At 33.8% G+C, this 5620-nt stretch overlaps 1 non-coding gene across 1 annotated transcript; it reads right to left on the reverse strand.

Annotated features, from left to right (window-relative positions):
* Positions 1-1269: 1269 nt before the first annotated feature.
* Positions 1270-1375, reverse strand: LOC141694028 (small nucleolar RNA R71). The gene has a single exon (XR_012563361.1). It is a non-coding gene; the product is annotated as a small nucleolar RNA R71 (small nucleolar RNA).
* Positions 1376-5620: the final 4245 nt, after the last annotated feature.

Consider the following 5620-nt stretch of genomic DNA (forward strand, 5'->3'; position numbering starts at 1 on the left):
TAGCGTGTTAATCTCTATTGAAGCGAAAGTAAATATAGGGGTTTAGAACTTGACATGCTAGCATAAGTTCATGTATTTGTTATGCATGATTCGTAAGTAATTTTAACCATCTTACTTGACTTATGTAATCATGATAGATAACTTGTGCATTAAACCGTTATGTTGTCAATCTATAGAAATATAGAGACTCAATATAATTGGTGTCTATTCAGCTCCTATCTCTTTTGTGGATGTCTGGTAGTAGGGTATTCGTACAACGAAAGTTGGCGTTTACTAGTTTCGTGTTATATGATTAGTTGTCATCACCATTGCATGCTAAAGTTAAGAAAAAAAGGTTGTTGAATGAAGTATTTAATGAAGCTAGAATCCCATATTTGTCTCTTATAAGTAAATCAAACCCTTTTAATCTCTTAGTTAATTGCATGTTAGTTAATATCTTAGTTAAAAACAATCTCAACTTGTTAATCATCTTAGCATTAAATAATAACCATATCATTTTTGCATAAGTACATTAATTGAAATTAACCTAAACTAGTCTATGTGTGAACGAACTAGGATTAATTCTATATTACTTGCGAACGCGTGTAATTGCGTGAATATTAGCACGTGTTTTCGTCCTAACAAGTTTTTGGCGCCGCTGCCGGGGACTCGGTGTTAATTTTCAGTTTATGTGCTTGACATCAGTTGTCGTTAAAGTTCACTTACTCGGATATTTTACTTACTTGTTTACTTGTTGCTTTTTCAGGTACTCTAAAGAGCATTTATGCTAACGCGTTCTCGATCTCGAAAGAGAACACTGGATAAAGCGAAGGAAGAAGGTTTAGTAGAGGAAGAAGTTCTTGTAGAAGAGGAGAAAGTTAAAGAAGAAGCTCTTGTTGCAATGGGTGAACCAGAAGCAAATACAAAGGCTTTGACGGACTACTCTCAGCCAAAAATCATGATATTCAATCTAGCATTGTCAGACCAGCCATCACGGCTAACAATTTTGAAATCAAGGCTAGCACAATTCAGATGGTACAGAACTCGGTCCGGTTTCGGGGTTCTCTGACTAAAGATCACAATATGCATATTAGAGATTTCATCGAGATCCGCGACACTTTCAAATTCAACAATGTTTCTGAAGATGCTATTAAGTTGAGGCTTTTCCCATTCTCTCTGAGGGATAAAGATAAGTGTTAGTTGCATTCTCTACCACCAGGCTCTATCACCAAGTGGGAAGATCTTGCTCAGAAGTTTCTCACTAAATTCTTTCTAATGGCGTAGACAGTTGCAATCAGGAATGCTCTTACTCAATTTGCGCAACAATTAGGAGAATCTTTGTGCGAAGCTTGGGACGTCATAAGGAGATTCTTAGACTGTGTCCTCATCATGGGATTCCTGACTGGATGATCATTAACTGCTTTTATAATGGGTTGGGTGTGACTTCTAGACCCATGCTTGATGCAGCATCAGGTGGAGCCTTATGGGCTAAGAGCTACGATGAAGATTATGATTTGATTGAACTGATGGCTGCTAATGAATACCAGAACCCTTCTCAGAGATTAACTCAAGGCAAGGTAGCGGGTATTTTGGACGTAGATGCAGCTACTGATATAGCTGCTCATCTTAAGGCTTTAACGATGAAGGTGGATTCGTTGGCTAATTATGGAGTTAATCAGATCACTAGTGTTTGTGAGCTTTGTGCTGGTGCTCATGAAACGGAGCATTGTGCTATTTCTAGTTAATTAGCTCAGTTCGTGAATAACTTTAAGAGGCCGCAACAACCAGTTCCATCCATCTATCATCCCAACAACCGCAATCATCTTAACTTCAGCTGGAGCAACACTCAGAATACGGTGCAACAGCCTTATCAGCAGTATGCATCAAAGCAAAACAACCCTCCTGGTTTTCAGCAACCACAATATGCACCAAGACAACAACTCCAACTACAACAATATAATGAAAAATCTAAATTGGAGGAGTTGAGGCTCATGCACAAGAGCCAAGCGGTGTCTATCAAGAACTTGGAGAATCAAATTGGGCAGATTCCCAATGCCTTGCTGAATTGACAACCTGGTACACTCTCTAGTGACACAGAAGTTCCAGGGAAGAAGGAAGCAAAAGATCAGGTTAAGGCAATTACATCGATGTAAAAACCCGAATTTTTGACATCGGTAAAAGAACTTTATAAATAGTAGTCTTGCGGGAAAATAAAAAATTTTGCAACCACACCATATATGAGTTTTTAATTTAAGTTTTCGAGTACATATTGTGGTTATACGTACTAAATGAGTGTATACAAAAGTCGTGAGTTTTCGAATAAAAGCACTAGTCCAAATGATATTATTTTACGAGCCATCGAGGAATAAGATAATTATACTACGACCAAGAAAATATTGAGAACTATAATTTCATAACTCATACCCAAGTACGAGCACTAGAAATGATAATGATTTAGGATAAGGGAATTATTCGACGTAGCATTTACGGGAATTGATTTAAAAGTACGTGAACGAATGCGAGATAATGTAGGATGTCAAGGAATCAAGTGATAACCTAGGAAATTTAAGTATTTATAAATTTATCCAACAATTAATAAATTAGGAAGCTAGTTACAAAATAAATAAATAACAAATTTCAATAAACATTAATTCAAAGAGCTTACCATGCAAGCTTTGATAAATGAGACACCTAGATAATCCTAACCTATGAAAAAAGGATGCATCTTGTCCTACACACTTTCTATATTCACAAGAATCCTATTTCCACCACATTTCCAAGAAGCAAGCAAGGAAATTCTCTCTCTCTCTCTCTCTCTCTCTCTCTCTCTCTCTCCAAAAACTCAATGCTGATTTTCAAGAACACCATGAAAGGAAAAATTCATATCTCATGATATACTCATTCAAAAATCACCAAATTTTAACCAAAGCTTCCTCATATCATGTACAAGGTACATTCAAAATTTCATGGCCATTGGATTAGTATAGAATAATTAAATCCTTGCTCAAAATTGGTGGTGAATAGTAACTCCGAAAATCTCTTATTGTCTTCTTGATTTTAATGGCATGATTTAGGATCCTTAAGCACAATCAATCCCTCCCAAGATTCAAGCATAAAGAATATATAACCTCCCAAGCTACCATGAAAGGTATAAACCTTCATCCAAACTTTGTTTAAGTTTTAGGTTTCAAGAAAAGTAAGGATCTTGGATATAAGAATGATTTTGATGATTGATTTGGTATTATCTTGATGTTTAGTTAATTAGTTTGAAGTTGATTATTGTTGCCTCAAGAACATGATTTTTTTAGATGAGTTAGTGTTGAGATGATTATTTGATGGTTTTTTATGGTGGTATAATGATTTAAGACGTAAACGAAACTCAGATCTTAATCGTAACCTTATTAAAACGAACAAAACTCAACTTACATTTCAGCAGAAGTTTCCGAATGTATAAACTGTAGTTTCTTAAAAAGTGATATTTGATTATGATGGAAAATTTTATGAGGATAGTTTAGGCGTGCGACTCTCTTGAGTTTAATTTACGGATCAAAAGTTATGACCATTTTAGTAAAAGTGATTTACGCGATAAAAACTGCTATAAATTACAAACTTTGTAAAGGAAATGATCAACTTAAAAATATTTAAAACTCATATAATTTTTACATAGAGTAAGAAATATATTTTATTAACTAACACAAAAATTTCAAGTAAAAAAGTTGATTTTTCAATCTTATACAAATGTCGGAGCCGAGGTCATGCGGAGTACGAACATCAAAAACAACCCCCAGTTAGAAACTGCTACTTCGGGATTTTCAACCCTGTTACCAGAAAAACATTTTAAAATAATTTGTTCTAAATTTTGTCTAGATAGAGCACGCAAAAATGGTGCATCAATTGAGTTAACGGTTTGAGAGATATCAACGTTTTAGTGCAAGCGGTTTGAATAGTAGAACTCCGTAGTTGACCGAACTTTTAAAATACTTTTCACCTAATTACATTTATTTCATCAAAATGAAACTTTTATGATAAATATTACAAGCACTCAAGAAGCTCCTGGAGTGGTTTCGTATTAAAATATTAATATTTTGAATTATTAAAAATGATAGAGTGCGAGTCGCGTAATAGTAACATTCGGTAATGTCAACTCTAGTAGACCACTTTGACCGTCCCTTTCGACCAAGGATTGATATTTATTTCGAGTGGGTCGGATATTCAAAAATATAAAGTATTTTACTTATTAGAAATATAAGTTGATGATGGGATTAGGAATACTGATTAAGATTATGATATTGTCGATTACAAAACCCGGAACGAGAGGAAGTCGAAAAACGTATCTTGGACTCCCGGCAAGTTTCCAAACACTACATCTTTAAAACTGTTGTGTTGTGTTTTTTTCAAATAATTGTGATATATACATGATATTGTATTGATATTTTATGAATTTTGATATATAATATCGTACAATATTTCAATAGTTTTGGTATATGAAGTTACCGAATTTCAATCGATAACACTAGAGAGTAGTGTTGTATATATGAAGAGTATATTTTAGACCGAGAATTGGTCAGTATAATTTGATGAAAACCCGGAAGTATTCCGGAGATGTTTAATTTGAGAATATTAATGCTATAGTAGAGCGTGGTGCATAAGTTGTAAGACCAACAGTTGGTCAGTTTATATAAAGTATAAACCCGAGAATCATCCCGGAGATGTTTTGGACGATCAAAAGTCTGTACTTGTTTTATCCTAAGGGACTCAGTGTCCACTTTTGAAGTATTAAATACCTCGAATATATTTAAAACGATTTCAAAAGATCGGATTCCCTCAACTACATTTAATTACTTGAGCAACGAATATTATTTCAAGGTATTCATTCAATATTAGAGAATTATTCTCCAATGATTATTTATTTCAAACCCGATTAGGTATATTATTAAAGATTACTTTAATTATTTAAACATAAATTGGTTGGGGAATATTATTTCAAATATTCCTTAAGGACATAATCATTCAAGGTCTAATCATTTAATAATTATTATTTAATTATTAATTATTTAATTAATTATTTAATATGATTTAAAAATCATAAAACCTATTCAAAAATACTCCTAGATTTCAGGAAATCATACGAATACTTTCAGATCGTCGATGAATTTATCTCGACTTATTTTCAATATTTGAGCTTATTTTTAAAAGAAACTCCCCCTTATTTATTTATCTGTTGACAACAGTCAACTCACATCCTTAGTACTTCCTCCGAAAATTTTCGGAAGTATATATATATACACTGATAAGAGAATCTGTTTCTATCAACAAGCAAATTGCTTGGGACTTCGATGTGGTTCGAGTTCTCGAGATATGATAGGATTCTGATAAGGACTTGGAGGGGTAGACTCTAGTACTATGTGTACTAGGGAGTCTACCAAAGGTACCGTAGGCAAAGGTACTCTGTGTACTCAGGAACTTGTGAAGTATGTGTGATAGGGAATAAAATAAGGCCTGAGTATGTAATTAATGTCGCATTAATTATATTAGAATTGGGCTGAAAGTTAGGGCCATTTGAAAGGGCTCAAAACTCTGAATATTAATTAATTTCATAATTAATTAATAAGGGATAAGACAGCCGATAAGATGAGTCCTA

This window comes from Apium graveolens, chromosome 10 (assembly GCF_009905375.1).
Source record: "Apium graveolens cultivar Ventura chromosome 10, ASM990537v1, whole genome shotgun sequence".
NCBI lineage: Eukaryota > Viridiplantae > Streptophyta > Magnoliopsida > Apiales > Apiaceae > Apium > Apium graveolens.